At 41.8% G+C, this 16,963-nt stretch overlaps 1 protein-coding gene across 4 annotated transcripts in view; it reads right to left on the bottom strand.

Annotated features, from left to right (window-relative positions):
• Znf462 (zinc finger protein 462) overlaps nucleotides 1-16,963 on the bottom strand; it is a 195,882-nt gene that overhangs the window by 175,021 nt on the left and 3,898 nt on the right. The gene's annotated exons all lie outside the window — the stretch shown is intronic.

The raw sequence follows: 16,963 nt of genomic DNA, 5'->3' as shown, positions 1-16,963 counted from the left end.
AGTGCCCCTGCTACCCACAGGGACTGACTGAGGCCTTCATGACCCCACACTGATGACCATAACCCCACTAAGGAGGGCCCCAGGGGTGATGGGATAAAAAAACAAGTATAGCCTGTAATAATATATATAAAATAATCAAATAAAAAGAAACTTTTATTTATTAATTAATTTGCAAGTAGAGGAAAAAGAGAGAGACAGAGAGAGAAAAAAAAAAATAATAAGGTATGGGCGTGCCAGGGCCTCTTGTCACTGCAAATGAACTCCAGACACATGCACCACTATCTGCATCTGGCTTTTTTGTGGATACTGAGGAATTGAACCTGGGCCGAAACGTTTCATAATAAGTGCTTTTAGCCACTGAGCCATCTTCTCAGCCCTCCTTCCATATCTCTTACTTGAACTGGAGGCATTCTGTACTACAATACCTATTACAGCTATATGTCCACTCCTTTTAGTTTTGGGGCTCACTTGCTGAGACTAAAATAATCTCCCCTCTGCATGACTCTTAAGAGATTTGAACACCAATAACTTAAGTGCATGGCCACTTTCTCAAGTAGCTCCAGACATAATCTTATATAGTGATTATCACATTCTTATAATAAAACATTCCAATGATACTTTTGTCTCTAAAAATCCTAAAATGTTAATAAAAAAAAAAACTTCTGTGGCTTTTTAATTTTTTGCTTCTGTGTGGCTGTTCTTTCCTTTCTTCCTCTCTTCCTTTCCTTCATTTCTTTTTGCCTTCCTTCCCTCCCCCTTCCTTTTTTTTTAATCTGCTTTTTAAAAATATTATTTTTTTATTTATTAGAGGAAATGAGAAGAAGAGAGAGAGAGAGAATGGATACATCAGGGCATCTAGCTACTGCAAATGAACTCCAGATGCATACACCACTTGTGTATCTGGCTCACATGGTATCTGAGAAATCGAACCTGGGTTCTTAGGCTTTGCAGACAGGCACCTTAACCACTGCGCTATCTCTCCAGTCTCTGCTTTTCTTTTTGTTTTGTTTGTATCTTGCTTAAGTTGTTTGAGCCATAGTCTCACTCTAGCTCAGGCTGACCTGGAACTCTCTCTGTAGCCCAGGCTGGTCTCAAATTCGCAAGCTCCTCCTATCTCAGCTGGGCTTAGAGGCTGTGATTTGCTCCAACAACCGTGAACTGTGTTCCTCATCTTTTTCACCAACATCTACACTGCCACCCTGCCATCAATGAAAGCATAACAGGTAAGGGAAGTCTTGTCAGGCCTTACCAACAATCATTCCACATTGTCCATCCACATTTTGAAGTATCACCTATGTGCAAGATACTCTCAAACTGGCCCTCTTAGACCTGAGGTCTCAAGGCTTCTGGTAATGCAGGACATTAGTAAGAATATTAGTAGAAATTAGTAGAATAGACCTGGGCTGTTAAAATAAACATGTGCAAAGAGAAGACCCAAAGCATTTATAAACAAGATTCCAGGACAGTGCTCAAACTGGCTAGAGATAGATACCTTCCATGAGCAAAGCCACAAAGAGGTACCCAACATTTATATATGTCTACATGGCCAGTATCTCCTTTGCAATGAGCACTGTTTACAAGTCATTTTTGCCAAAACAATATCAAAACCAGAAATGGTAACACTATCTTTTCCAAAAAGTTCAAAGAACTTAGGGTTTATAAACATTGTTCCCCTACAATTCCCCAGGATATCTCTACAAGTATGGACAGGAAGCCATATTACCATGAAAATGTGCTTTGCCAAGAGGAAATGGCACCATTATTGGGAGTTTACAAATGCCTGATGAATTCAGGAGTAATAACCCATACCTATAATCCATTAGTTAGAAGCCAGCCTGTGCTACAGAAAGACCCTATCAAAATGAATAAACTAAAAATTCTCTGAGCTGGGAGTGGTGGCTCATGCCTTTAATCCCAGTACTTAAGAGGAAGAGGTAGGAGATTGCTGTGAGTTTGAGGCCACCTTGAGACTACACAGTGAATTCCAGGTCAGCCTGAGCTAGCATGAAACCCTACCTCGAAAAGACACACACACACAAATCAATAAATCTCACTGAATGCTGGCACAGAGATCTGTAATACAGCTGGTGTGCAAACCATCAAACTGTAGTGCAGTCTCCCTCTAACCCCCAAGTAAAGGCAGACAAAATGACTTCTGGGCCAAAGACACCTGAGTATAGATGAATGTGGTAGGAAATCTCCTGGGTTTCTCCCTCAGTGAAGAAGCAACTATCATTTGAGTGCCCATTATACACCAGGTCCCTTATACACATAACTTTGGTTTATTCTTCATGTCTGTTTTACAAAGTTTCATCATTATCACTACCACTTAGTTGGCTAAAAGTCACAAAGACAGAGGTTTGGTGATTTATACAGGCAGACACAGGTAAAAAGGGACAAAAAACAAATTTTTAATTTAGCCATGGTGTGCAAATAAGTCCAATTTTTTTTTTAATTTTTGTTTTTATTTATTTGAGAGCGACAGAGAGAGAAAGAGGCCGATAGGTAGATAGAGAATGGGCATGCCAGGGCCTCTAGCCACTGCAAAGGACCTCTAGACGTGTGTGCCCCTTGTGCATCTGGCTAACGTGGATCCTGGGGAATCGAGCCTCGAATCAGGGTTCTTAGGTTTGACAGACAAGTGCTTAACCACTAAGCCATCTATCTCTCCAGCCCATAAGTCCATTTTTTTTCCCCACGTAACAGCACAGCCAAAAGGAAAGGCTGAGCTAGGTGTGGTGGTGCACGCCTTTAATCCCAGCACTTGGGAGGCAGAGGTACAGGGATCACTGTGAGTTAGAGACCACCCTGAGACTCCATAGTGAATTCCAGGTCAGCCTGGGCTAGAGTGAGACCCTACCTTGAAAGAACAAAAAAAGGAGGAAAGGCTGCCAAATGACAATCTGGCCCCATGAGTCAGTGTCGCACTGACATATCCACTTCTAATACAGGTTGTTGTTTGCATTTCCTAGAAAGCATCGCCTCCTCTTTGGGACGATGAACAACAAACAAAAAGGCACAGACCAGTCAGTGCATGTAGAGGTAGAGCAAGGAGAATCATTAGTTCAAGGACATTCTTGGCTACTAAGGGAAGTTGAGGCCAGCCTGGACTACATGAGACCCTTTCTCAAAAAACAAAAACAGGAAGGGTAGGACTCCTAACAATGTGCTCCTCCAGACACAAAATGGCCTAGATATCCACAGTGCCTGACACTACCTACACAAGGCCACCATAATAAGAGGAAAAGATGATGACATCAAAATAAAAGAGACCAAATGAGAGGGGGAGGAGAGATGATGGAGAGTGAAGTTTCAAAGGGGAAGGTCGGGGGAGGGAGGGAATTACCTTGGGATATTATTTACAATTATGAAAGTTGTCAATAAAAAAGTTAAATTAAATTAAATTTTAAAACCTGAAAAAAAAAAAAAAAACAGGGCTGGAGAGATGACTTGGCAGTTAAGGAATTTGCCTGAGAAGGATAAGGACCCAGGTTCGATTCCCAAGGACCCACGTAAGCCAGTTGCACAAGGTGGTGCATGTGTATGAAGTTCATTTGCAGTGGCTGGAGGCCCTGGTGTACCCATTCTCTCTCTTAAATGAATAAATAAAATGTTTTTTAAAAAGCCAGGTGGGGTGGTATATACCTTTAATCCCAGCACTTGGGAGGCCAAGGTAGGAGGATCACTGTAAGTTCTTCAAGGGCAGCCTGAGACTACATAGTGAATTTCAGTTCAGCCTGAGCTAATGGGAGACTCTACCTTGAAAAATAAAAATAAATAAATAAAATCAGGAAATAATATCCCTAGCAATGACAAGTTTCTTTCTTTTCTTTTCTGTTTTTGTTGTTGTTGTTTTGGGCTTTCAAGGTAGGGTTTCACTCTAGTCCAGACTGACCTGGAATTCACTATTTAGTTTCAGGGTAGCAATGCTCCTACCTCTGCCTGGCCCTCTTTTTTTTTTTTTTTTTTTTTTTTTGGTTTTTCAAGGTAGAGTTTCACTCTGGTCCAGGCTAACCTGGAATTAACTCTGTAGTCTTAAGGTGGCCTCGAACTCATGGCGATCCTCCTACCTCTGCCTCCCGAGTGCTGGGATTAAAGGCGTGCGCCAACATGCCCGGCTTTTTCTTCTTTTTTTTTAAGAAGGGGTCTCATAAATTTCAGGCTAGTCTTGAATTTACTATGTAGTCGAGGCTTGATTTCAACTTGTAATCCTCCAGCCTCCACCTTCCAGGTGCTGAGATTCAGAGGTGCACCAATCGTGGTGCTGGGGATCAAAGCCAGGCTTTATCTATGCTAGCCAAGTACTCTGCCAATTGAGCTACATCTCCAGCCCAGTGTTCTCTTTGTATTACAAAAATCTTGACAATAAATTTCAGAAATTTGGGAGACGGGAGGAAGTAATATAAAATGTTCTCCTTATAGTTTCTCAGATCTTAATGATCATGTTGATAAGACATTATCTTACAAATAAATCATTCACCCTTTCAGTTTAAGACAATACCTTATAAAGTAAAACACCTATTCAAATGAATCACATTAAAGCTACAGAAAAGTTTGATGTACTATGGGGCGGGGGAGGGAATCTAACCAGTTTTGGATCTTTATGCTTCAAGATTCCTGCCAGTTAGTGTTTTTATGATTTTCTTTCTGTCTTAGATGCAGCAAAAAGCATACTGATCTAGTTTTTTACTGAAGCTAACAAAGTTAAGCAGTGTGTGAATGCTCATGAGTAAAATAATAGTCACAAAACTTTCTACCAAGGAAGGGGAAAGATGATGGGAAGGTGGCAAAAGGGAAGTAAAAAGGCAAGAACATCTTGGAAACATCAGATATTCACTGTTCAGAACTGCTCCAAATAAGATCACTAACACTTACCTGTGCTGGGGTCAATTCTGGTAATTGTAGTTGACGTCTAGAAATGGGGTTATGAATATAATTATCATGAGGCAGCAATTGGGCAATCACAACCTAATTAAGCCCACTGACTAGATTATCTTGTTTGCCCTAATAACCACATAACATTTTAACACTTGCTAATCTCAGGACCTATGGGTGATGTTCGTTCATTATTTACAAGTTACAACCACTGGTCAGAAAAGACTGGGCGAGGTACTGAGGATGCTGAGTCAACCACAGAGAAGGATGAATTTTAAGGTCAGCAGACATCTGTTCTTGAGTGCCTCTTCGCTTCTCAGTCCCACCACATTACTAATTGGAGGCATGGCCATATGTGAAAAGGAATGAATAGAAAGATGCAATTCTGCTTTTTTAAAATTTTTTTTGTTTTGTTTATTTTTATTTACTTATTTGAGAGCAACAGACAGAAAGAGGCAGAGAAAGAGAGAGAATGGATGCAACAGGGCCTCCGGCCACTGCAAACAAACTCCACACACATGTGCCACCATGTACATCTGGCTAACGTAGGTCCTGGGGAATTGAGCCTCGAACTGGGGTCCTTAGACTTCACAGGAAAGCGCTTAACTGCTAAGCCATCTCTCCAGCCCCAGTTCTACTTTCTTAACATGTATTTCACATGATCAATACAATGCACTTTTTAAAAAACCGTTAACCATAGCTGGGCGTGGTGGCACATGACTTTAAGTCTAGCACTCGGGAGACAAAGGTAAAAAGATCACCCTGAGTTTGAGGCCAACCTGAGAATACAGTGAATTCCAGGTCAGCCTGGGCTAGAATAAGACCCTACCTCAAAGGGCGGGGGGGGGGGGGGGACAATAAGTATGGAATCCATCTTTGAATATGTGGTTTTCTTACCTTTCAAAATATTAATTGACTCTTCCTCCACCAGGCCTGCATTCATAAACCACATATCCAAAGGCCCTCTCTGTCCTTCAGCATCTCTCATATTAAGCATCCTCTCAAACTGGACCTCCAATTGGTACTGTATGCAGAAACATGTTACCCAGTTCACCTCACTTCTTCACAGTACTTCCTGCAGGTTGTCTAGGCAGGTTTGTCTCCAAAGAATTAAGAAACTGGTCTTTGAGATGGCCTGCTATGAGTATTTTACAAAGCCAGACACTGCTGACAGAGGAGACCATTTATACTATCTGAGACTGAGTTCCTATTCTTCTAAATTAAAATTTTTGCCCAGAGAAATAAATGCTTTGGTATAGTTTACTTTTATTCTCTTCAACTATATAGACTTTGTTTGTTTCCTGGGCCTTTTTCCCATTGAGGTCCTTTATCCAAGAAACTTTATTTGGGGTCTGGGTATGTAGCTCAGTGATTGCTTGCCTAGCATGTGCGAGTCCCTAGGTTCAATCCCCAACACAGCCAAAAGAAAAACAGAAGTACACAATGCTCTTATAATGATTTTGGTAGGGAATTACACAGTCACTATAAAAATGGTAACTGTGACCTTCCTTAATATACTTTAGAAATGAGATATGATTGTTCTACAAAGGTTCTGGCTATGGGTCTGTCTGGGGAACCAGAGATCAAGTGAACAGATTCATAGCAGTGAAGATATTATAGAACCAGCACTAGTTTTGGATCTGAAGAGTCCACTCAACAATTAAGTGTCCAACTGCTTGTCTTATAGAACTAATGTCCTAGATATGTGAGGATGCCTGGACCTACTCTATTCCCTCGTGCTGCTGAGAGCACCTGGAGTCATCTGTGAAGCAACTTTCTTCCTGTACTTGGAATGTGACGGGGAGCGGGGCAAGTAGTACAAGAACACTTGCCATGTCTCTGTAGTCTAAGGAGAGCACATGGTGATCACTGAGGGGCGAGAAGTAATAGCACCCACACTTTCAAGAGAACCTGCCTCCTTCCACTAATGACCATTAGATGGGGGTGATGATTCTCAAATGCCTGTCTGCCTCCACTGCTAAGCCATCCATCCCTCCAACCCTCAAATGCCTGTCTGTATAGCTTTTGAAAACATTTTTAAGTGTATAGTAATAACCAAAGCCAATACAGAACAAGAAGACATTTAAAAGGGTGAAAAGCAAAAAATAAATAAATAAAAATATTTTAAACTGGGCGTGGTGGCACATGCCTTTAATCCCAGCACTTGGGAGGCAGAGGTAGGAGAATCACGGTAAGTTTGAGACCAGCCTGAGACTACATAATGAATTCCAGGTCAGCCTGGGCTAGAATGAGACCCTACCTGGAAAAAACAAAAAATAATAAAAAGGGTGAAAAGTAAAACGCTTTCTACTTTACAAAAAAGTCGCACAGCCTGTGGGCCTGTCAAAACAGGTAGGTGCTCTTTTGGAAAATCTGCATATAGAAGTATTTTAATGAGTTTGAGAGAATTTTTAAATATGTACACTCCTTAAAGTGTCTCCTATATGGTCTCTCTGTTTAGGTTTTTCCCTATCACCTCCTTTTGTAAACCAGATTAAAAAGAGGTGCTCTTAGTAAAACACTTTGTCAAGCAATTGCAATGAGTTATACCTCTTATATCAAATGATCTATTATCAATTTTCATTACATGCAGATTTCCTGCCAGAGCACAAAGATATACTCCAGGCCACTGAAAGAGATAAGCCATTGGCAACATAAGATAACTCTGAGCATACTAAAAGCAAGGTCCTACTAGCAAACAGCCAGGGATCTGGGGGCAGATCACACCTTTCATGTGCACTCTGGCTCCCTACTTCTTTCTTAGCCCATGATCTTGGACAAATTAGTTCCCTAAACGTAGGTCTCCTCCACCATAGAAACAGACCCTGAAAAGCTAAAACAAATGTTACCTGGCATTGAGTCCATCTTCTAGTGGGGAACTGGCATTTTTGAAGGTGTGTGTGATGTTTTCACCCTCTATAGGAGCTGGTAGAATTACTGATGAAGGAATCATATTTTTCTGTATTTCTTCACTCAGTATTAGGACAGACAATATTCAGCTAACAGCAAAAAGGGGAGCTTTTGCAGGTGAACTCTGACATTCAAATGAAAATCCTCTCCCTGTACATCCACTTCCCAGTTATCGTCATTAAAAACTAATTAACAGTCCTCAGAGACTATTTAAGATAAAAGCCACAGAAAAGAAGATATTCTGGTCTTTAAGTACTTCTTTATACAATCGCTTTGGCTATCTTTAGTATGTTGCCCGGCATTCAAATTTTGTGCCAATTGAAGGACCCCTAGATCGGATCTGTGACTGTTTGGAATGATTACTCCTGTGGGACGATGTAATTAGGGATGAGAATGGCTAAACCTCCTGCTCTAAGGTGTCCTTATTTTTGGATTTTAAAATACTGGAAGTAGATTAATCCGCAAGCTTGTGACCGACCACAGGCTCCAAAACAATGGATTCATCCCAAACTGGACACCAGGCCCATCCTTTCCTCTCTTGAAACAAGTATGCCTTGTTCTTCATTTCTGCTGATGCCCATAGAGCGCAGGTTGAGAAGCTCCATGGATAACCTTAGAGAGGACTATCACATTTTCTGCCCATCAATAATGCAGCAATTTTCTACAGTGCTCTATTCTCTACTTCGTTCATTTTCCAGGAAAATCTCCACCAAGACTACTGAGCCAGTTGCCTCAAGTTTCCTTCTGCCCTCTATCAAAAATGTAACTCAAAAGTCCCACAAATAGTTCTCCACGTCCAATTCTACTTTTTTTTTTTTACAATAGGAACTTACCAAAGAATGTGGGCCTGAACTGCTGGTCTTCATATTTCACATGCAATAGGTACCAAATTACAAGGCCTTTCTCTGCTTGCTTTATTGTTTTCTTAAGAGCACTGCCTTACTTCTTCCTTTAGGCTCTCTTCCCAGTGGACAGACCTCTTCTATTTTGACTTGTCAATTATTCTCCTGCCTCTCTTCTTTTCCTTTTCCCATCCAAGCAGTCTTTCCCTTCCCAGCAAATTTTCACCATATAATTACAGCAATGCTTTAGCCTACTTTTCTGTTAGCTTAACAACCCTGTCTATTTTCTACTTGTGCTGATGCTACTGTTTGCTTTTCTGAGGGGCTAATCCATGTATCCTTTCAAGGCCTAACTTCCCCTACCATGATAGCAGCTGGAGCTCTAATTCACAGGTGCCTTCCAAAGCTTTTCATTAGCAACAGAAATGAGATGGTTTAGAAACCCATTTCTTAATCTGCAGGTGAGTATTGGAACCTTTGTGCAGCAGACATCTTTCAAGTATCCCACATTGTGCCACCGCGCAATTATGTTCTGAGTAATAAGTACAATATGATAGGCATATTTGTAGCATCAATGTTCCCTCGGAGGAAAGCAGCCTTCACCCCCTTGCCTCTGGCACTTCCCAGCTTAAGAGAGAAGCACTCAGCAAACATGAAAAAACTGAAGAATAATGACTTTGCCGTCTTATATCCCAACAAGGAAGAGAGGAATCTAAAGTTGAAGGACCTTAACTTGTGTCTGGTTCAACTGGCCAGACAAGGGCTTAGGGAGTGAGTTTGGCCTTCCCCAGCCGGGCTCTGTGGCGGATAAGCCTCTCCACAAATCCTGGGCTTAATTACTTCTGACACAGTTGTCTTGCCTGGGCTTCCAGCTCCTTTTATGCTCCAACCATTCTGAATCCAAGGTAAGTCTCTGCTTACTCACCTTGGGCAAATGCTTAATTTCCTACTAAATGATACTACGTATGACATGTAATGCAGATCCACTGGGTCATAGGAGCATTATTCTCCATCTCTCCTTGCATGGTCTTTGCAACAACCTAGGCAAACAGCTTCCAAATTAACAGTCCCAAGTATTTAGTTTTGTGAACAAGTAAATATCTACCAACCCCATGATCAGATTCTATCTATGCTGGGAAGGAAGTCTGGGGTAAGTGTGGACCAGCAGTGTGAGTATTTTACTAATATCCAGAAGCAACATGCAGTAAATCGAACAAGCAAACACATGAAATCATGGAAATCAATACCAAAATACCCATGAGCTGGCATGAAATGCACACTACCCTCCAAGAATAACTCAAGAAGAAATATGTCCAGCTAGGCATTAAGAAAGAATGCTTTGAAGCCACAAAGTGAGCTACTCTTCAGAAGCAAGACAATGCCTTTGTAGGTGACAATACCAACACGCTCTCCCACCTATCCCTCCCTCTTCCTCTCCCTCTCTCTAGATCAACTCTATATTGGAGCCACACATTCAAAGATGTCCAACATGTGAGGGATGCTTCAGCTTCTAAGGATAATTGACCTCATCAAAAGGATCAACCTCATGGTAGCATTCCTCAACAGAACATGTGCATCCAAACCACTGCCGTGGACGTGTCATTTACCAGTTATGTAGTTCTCCAGACACAAAGTTCAAGGGTACAAAACATTCAGAAGAGTTTCCTAGTTAAGCTGCAAGTTCAATCTGAATTCATAGAAGCTCATTTTCCTATATTTGGAAACTTCTCCTGGGTCTTATCAATCCAAGAGACAGTTCACCTCCGATTATCTTCTTCCCATTGCTCACCACCCCCAAGTCAAACTTTTTTCTTCTTCCTTCAGCTCTGGCATGCAAGCCATGATGTTTTAACTTCTTTCCTGTTCTCCCAGTTCTTCTGGAACATTTTATTTTCAACAGTCAATTCATTTGGAGGAATGCCACAGTGAGGTTCAACTGTTTACAGCGTTAACTGTGTTTCTGCCAGAAGCCCACATGCAGTCCTACCTGCTCCAGACTGCCTCCTAGATGAAGAATGTAAGCCTTCATTTGGAAGAAATTCAGGGAAATGTGGAAACTCCCAAGCATCACTCTTCATCTTTACCAAATGACATTTGCTTGTCCAAGAAGAGACAGAAATGGAAACCCCTCTCCCCTTCACTATAGCACTCTCCCCATCCCTCATGATTAATTGTTGCTTGTGTATTAAGTCATTTCAGGGCTGGAGAGATGGCTTTGTGGTTAAAGGACTTGCCTACGAAGCCTAAGGACCCAGGTTCAATTCCCCAATACCCACGTAAGTCAGATGTACAAGGTGGTGCATGCGATGGGAGTTTGTTTGCAGTGGCTAGACGCCCTGGTGCACCCACTCTCTCTGTGCCTCTCTCTCTCAAATAAATAAAATATTTTAGAAAGTCATTTCAATGATACCTCCAAGTTTATTGAGGGAATGGGGAATAGCCATTGCTCTACAAGATAGAATTGGGCTCCCAAGAGATAGATGGAAGGCACATTTTTGAATGAATACAGAACACTGGAAAATCACCAGTAATTGTGGAGACTGGATTTCACCCTCTCGACCATTCATCAGTATTACAAAATGGCATCTCTGAAAGCAGCCAATTTGAATCGCCACCACTGTTGCAAAACAGATCCTCAGAGCCCAACTGTGGGCACTTTTGTAAACTGCAATAGACCCAGACAAATTTCCAAAGAAGGGCATTTGAAAAGGATTTCCAAGCTCTGCAAGACAGAACAAGAGAGAAAACCAGAAACACTAAGAAAAACCACAGCTATAGACCCTGTAGCCAAAGGTTCATCACAAATGGGTCTCTAGATCTATGAAGTACACTATCTCAGTCCTGTGTCCCCACATGTGAAATTTGACTAACAAAACTTCATACCCTTCGGCTGGGGAAACGGCTGAGTGGTTAAGGCATTTGCCTGCGAAGGCTAAGGACGTCAGTTAGATTCCCCAGGACCCACGTAAGCCAGATACACAAGGTGGCGCATGCATCTGGAGTTTGTTTGCAGTGGCTAGAGGCCCTGGTGCGCCCATTCTCTCTCCCTCTTCCCCTCTCTAAAATAACTAAATAAAAATAAAATGTTTTTAAAAATCATACTTTTTTTACTAACTAGTGTATGACTGCAGAGTTACCCAAACAGCCTTGGGCCCTAGAGTGGGGAACAGTTGCCTCACAACTGTAACTCTGAGATGCAGTTAGGGTAGTGGAAAGAGCACCAGGCTGCAGTCGGCTGACCTGACCTGCGTTCTAGGTCTGGCTTTGATACAACTGAACTTTCTGACCTAGTGGCAAGTTGCTTCATGTCTAATGTGCCAGTTTCCTCTTCAGAAAAAATAAGGGTGGTGGAAGGAGATATGAAACACATTATCTCTCTAAGGCATTTAAAAAACTAGCTTCTAAATTGGAAGTTAAATATCTAATATTCCTCATTTATAGTATACTTATTTGTCTGGTTTTTTTAAATATTTAATTTATTATTTGAGAGAGGGGGGGCAGATAGAAAGAGAGAATGGGCACACCAGGGCCTCTAGCCACTGCAAAAAAACTCCAGATGCATGCGCCCCCTGGCTTACGTGGGTCCTGGGGAATCGAACCAGGGTCCTTAGGCTTTGCAGGCAAATGCCTTAATCACTAAGCCATCTCTCCAGCCCTATTTGTCTGTTTTTAAATTACTTTGATGTCAATTTCTGCTTAGGAAGTATTTTTGTCCATCAGCCCAAAAACCTCAGTTTACACTCCCTAGAGTTCTTCCACATTCTACTAAATGCTTCTTTTCTTTTCCTTTATTTTTTTAAGCAACCTTCCCCAAACTAAGACTTGTGCTATTAAAAGAGCTTAGAACTTCCCATTTCCTTGCTAAGGCTAAAATTAAACTGTCCATTCCTTAGGGCCCAACATAACATCTGCCAGATGTCTTGGCATATCACACAAGGAGAGGAATGTTCTTCTAGCATTATCTACTCTCTTCTGGGTTTTTTTTTTTTTTTTTCATAATCAATTAATAGGTCACCAACACCCAGATAATGTTTCTCTCAAAGCCATCAATTTCAGAAGTATGGGAATCTCACAACATATTTTCACAAACCAACATACATTCACACACTAACACAACAAGCTAATAAATTTTTTGGCTCACTGAATTGTATCAACAGATCCTAGAAATTTTTGCCTCCTTAATTCTTTTGAAGTTCTGTAATCTCCATACAGACTCAAACATACACACATTCATGTCAGATCCTTTGCAATCTGAACTCATTATTTATATATTTAATTTATGAATGTTATGAAATAGCAACTCTGCTTTCCAGCTACCAACTTAAAATGTTTGACACAGATTCATCAATTCTCTATCTTGTGACACAGTGAACTATAAAATGCACATACTACAAAATGATAAAGTAAGGTTACCTGAACCAAGAACTCTGAACATCAGGAATAATTCAAGGCAAACTGGACCCTATTAAACTCCATCACATAAAACAAGACTCATTCCCACGGCAACTTTATATTCCCTTCTTTCAAGAAAACTGACCACAAGTACTCTAAAGCCCATTAGTGAAGTTAGATTTTTTTTTTTCCCCTCTCCTACTATCTTCCCGCAGACTCATTAAGAAAAACAGACATAGGGGTTTTTTTGTTTTGTTTTTGTTTTTTCTTTTAAAAGTTGTCTCCACCTGGGTGTGGTGGAGCACACCTTTAATCCCAGCACTGGGTTGGCAGAGGTAGGGGGATCACTATGAGTTCAAGGCAAGCCTGAAACTACATAGTGAATTCCAGGTCAACCTAGGCTAGAGCGAGACTCTACCTCAAAAAAAAAGGTGGTCTCCAACATGAGTGGGGGGGGGGGCGCGAGGGGTGTCCCAAGGGAATAAAGTCAATGAATTAGATTGATATAAAACCACTATGAAAAATATCAGTGAATATGAAGACCCCAACTGTTGTAGGGCAGTACACATCATAGTTCATACTTGTCTTCAGAATAATGTCTATGATATATTAGAATTGTAGCAAAAATTAGTATAATAATCCTCATGGACTTGATGTTTCCAAAAACAAAAACAATCTGAGCTTTGACAGCAACTAAGAATGTTCCGTTTAACATTTTTTTTCCTCTCAGTGTGTGGGGTTTATCCAAAATAGATGTCAAGTGTGGAGGTCTAGAAAAATTAAAAAAAAAAAACAACATGCCTTTAAATATCATGGGACTTCTCACGTTAAGCACAACAGACATGGATGTGTCTCTTAGGTTACCAGTTACAATATATTCTCAAGTTCCAAAATGCCACTTAGATGCCTAATTTTTTCCCCCAGAAACACTCAACTTTAACACTATCTATGAAGACACTGAATCTTTTGGTGGCAAAGTGAAAACTGTAGTGTCAAAGTACTGTAGTGACTGGCACTTTGTCACTCTCCCATACACTTCAAACTAAATTAATCATCTGCACCACCATCAACAATAAAAGGTATCTAGAAAGTTGGCTTCAAGAACAATATATATTTATGTTTACATGAACATATAGTTAGATGCAAAATCTGCTAATTACTTTGCCAAATAACTCTTTACCCACTGCACTTGAAGTTCCAGTTTTGAACATGTAGCACCCACACATGCATTAACACATTTACATATGACACTGACAACTCTCCACTTAAGAACCAAAGTAATCAACTCAAAAGATTATATTCTAAAATGAAAACTAAAAGCTCTTATCAACCAGGTTGAGGTTTTCTTTCTTTTTTTTTTAAGTGATCTTGGAGAAGCCTAGGAGCAAAGGAGCAAAGATATGAACAGAGTATTTTTAAATGAGCATACACCTAACTGAAAACCACATCTTCATCTGTACAAACAGGATTTTACTTCGTTTACCATGGACAATTATCAGCTAAAGAACCATGTATTTTCCTTCCCCTTTCACACCCCTCAGAAGAACAATAACCCTCAATTAATGACACAACAGTCTGGGTTGAAAAATGTGATGTTGTCATATACAGCATTGTGCACTGACTGAGTGACACTGCTACCAGCTACTCAACAGAATGTAATTACATCTGGAATCAAAAACCACTTCAACATGCACAAAAATACTGTCGACATAAGGAACTTTACACACAAAAATCTGACACATAATGAGAAAGCCAAGCAAGAAAAAAGCTGGTGCAAGTGGCTCACCAACGTGTTCCTTATTTCTGTGGAAGCTGGGAACCCTCTGTCTTTCTCCTTAGTTGAAAGCAAGGTCCAATTAGCCCCCTTAGAATCTGTTAATTGGTCCTGAATCTCCTCCAAGTTTGCATTCCACTGTAGAGCCCTCTTCACCTATCTCCAACAGTCCATCTAAAATTCTTCTAACATCTTCCCTCACCCTCAAGATGGCTACCTCACCTAATGGAAAAGCAACATCTTCATGGTTGGCTTTCTGTAAATTTCTGAAGCATTTCAGAATTTAGTTCTTTACTTGGGTCAATTACATACATTCTCTAGAACTAATGTGTGAGGAGCTCCAAATCAATGTGTGTAGGACTGGATCCTTTTTGCAAATTATCCTCACAAAATGTCTTCCTACAAGATGAATAAATCCTTCCAATTAAAAAGGTGAAGGTACCTGGACATAAGGCTTTCTCAACTGACATAATTTGTTTCCATAGTGACATTGTTAAGAAGAGGTATTGATATTTCTAAAGACTTACAGTACTTGAGAACACAGGAAAAAATAGCAGAGGGAAAGGGCAAGGGGGAAACAAAGGAACTAAGAAGGCCTAACATCCAAATGGAACAGCCTGATGAGGAATGTAGAACCTAGACAAACTGATGTTAGTCTGCCAGTCTTAAGAGTTCCTCTGGGATCTCGAAGGAACATATTCTATTCTTTTTGGCAGGGAGCAACCCAAACCAGACAATAAAGTCTTGCAATGCATCAAACTGATGATAACCAAGCCCCAGAACTCAAAGGAAAATGGAAAAAAAAAAAAAAATCTCAGCTTAGGGTCACCACCATCCTCACAATGAGGAAATAACATTTCCTGGAGACTTTCAGGAGACCTGGAGCAGCTGAAAGTTGTGAGAAGATCTCAGTGGAAATGTTTAAGGTTTTTTGCCTTGCCTTTCCTGAAGGAGGTCAAAACCCTTCAGGTCCACTCCAAAGGAGAGAGAAAAAATTCCAAAAGTTTACTTTAAAATGGAAACAAACGTCTCAATAACTTGTGAAAGCAACTCCTTTGGTGGGAGAAAAATCTAAGGAACCCTTAAAAGCCCTCATTTCCTTGCATAATGAAGAGATAGTGAGGAACCACCACAAGGTCTCCCTCTGGAGAGGGAGAAGGAGTAGGCAGGCAAGCCTCCTCCTCCAGCCATCACCAACAGAGCTTCAAAATGGAGACATCCATAATTTTATAAACACTTCTCATCTCAGCTTTGTCTCCTGGAAACCCGCTCTCCTCCATTTTCTGGTGGAGTTACAACATGACAAGGCTTACCTGACTCAGTTCCCAGTTCTCAACCCAACTAGTCACTTCCTCCCCAAACCTGCAAGCCACCTCTAGAAACAAAACCAAAGCAAGCCAAACAGCCAACACAGACACTCAGTCACAGCCCCCAGGAAGCTCTGGAGAAAGCCCCAACTGGGAGGTCTTTCCCCATCCCAGGCGTGTGCTTAAAAAATGAAACTTTCTTCTTTTCTTGTTTTTTCACCCCCCTCAGGTTGAGGAGAAACATAAAAGGAACTCCAGGCCACCTCCCTCCCCTCCATCCCTGTAGATTAGAAGCTACAATGAAGAAACCGAGGGTTCCTTCAGGAATGGTGAACAGCCTGGAGAATGAACGTGAGAAGGAGCTTTGTGTTTTGGAGTCTGGACTGGAACCAAAGCAGACAGCTTGCAAATGGAGGACAGGGAGATAAAGAAAGGAAAAGAGAGGGGCTGCTCCTGGGGGGCGGGGGGGACGGCGGCGGCGGCTTCCCCGCGTGCCCGGGAGGAGGGCAGACCCTTGGGAACCGCACCAGGCGTGCGACGCGCCCCCAGGCCCCGGCGCCTTTTCCTTTCTCCCGGCCTCAGAGGAGAGCCAAGCGTGTGTAATGGCTTCTCCTCTCCAGAAACCGTTGTCCTCTTCCACCAGGCGCTTCTGAACCTTCAGCCTTGGAGACAGCTCCTCAGCTGCCCCGCAACCTGCGCCCCCTCCTCCGCGCCCTCCTCCTCCGCCTCCTCCCGGGGCTCGTCGCCTCGGTCCTCCCCGGCAGCACCACGGCGGTGGCAGCAGCCACCCCCTCGCCCCATCCCGACCCCGCATCCCAACTTCGGCCGGAGAGGAGGAGGAGGAGGAGGAGGAGAGCCGAATA

This window comes from Jaculus jaculus, chromosome 1 (genome assembly GCF_020740685.1).
Source record: "Jaculus jaculus isolate mJacJac1 chromosome 1, mJacJac1.mat.Y.cur, whole genome shotgun sequence".
Taxonomy (NCBI): Eukaryota; Metazoa; Chordata; class Mammalia; order Rodentia; family Dipodidae; genus Jaculus; species Jaculus jaculus.
Note: the sequence above shows the minus strand (reverse complement) of the source record. Positions and strands in the feature narration are given on the sequence as shown.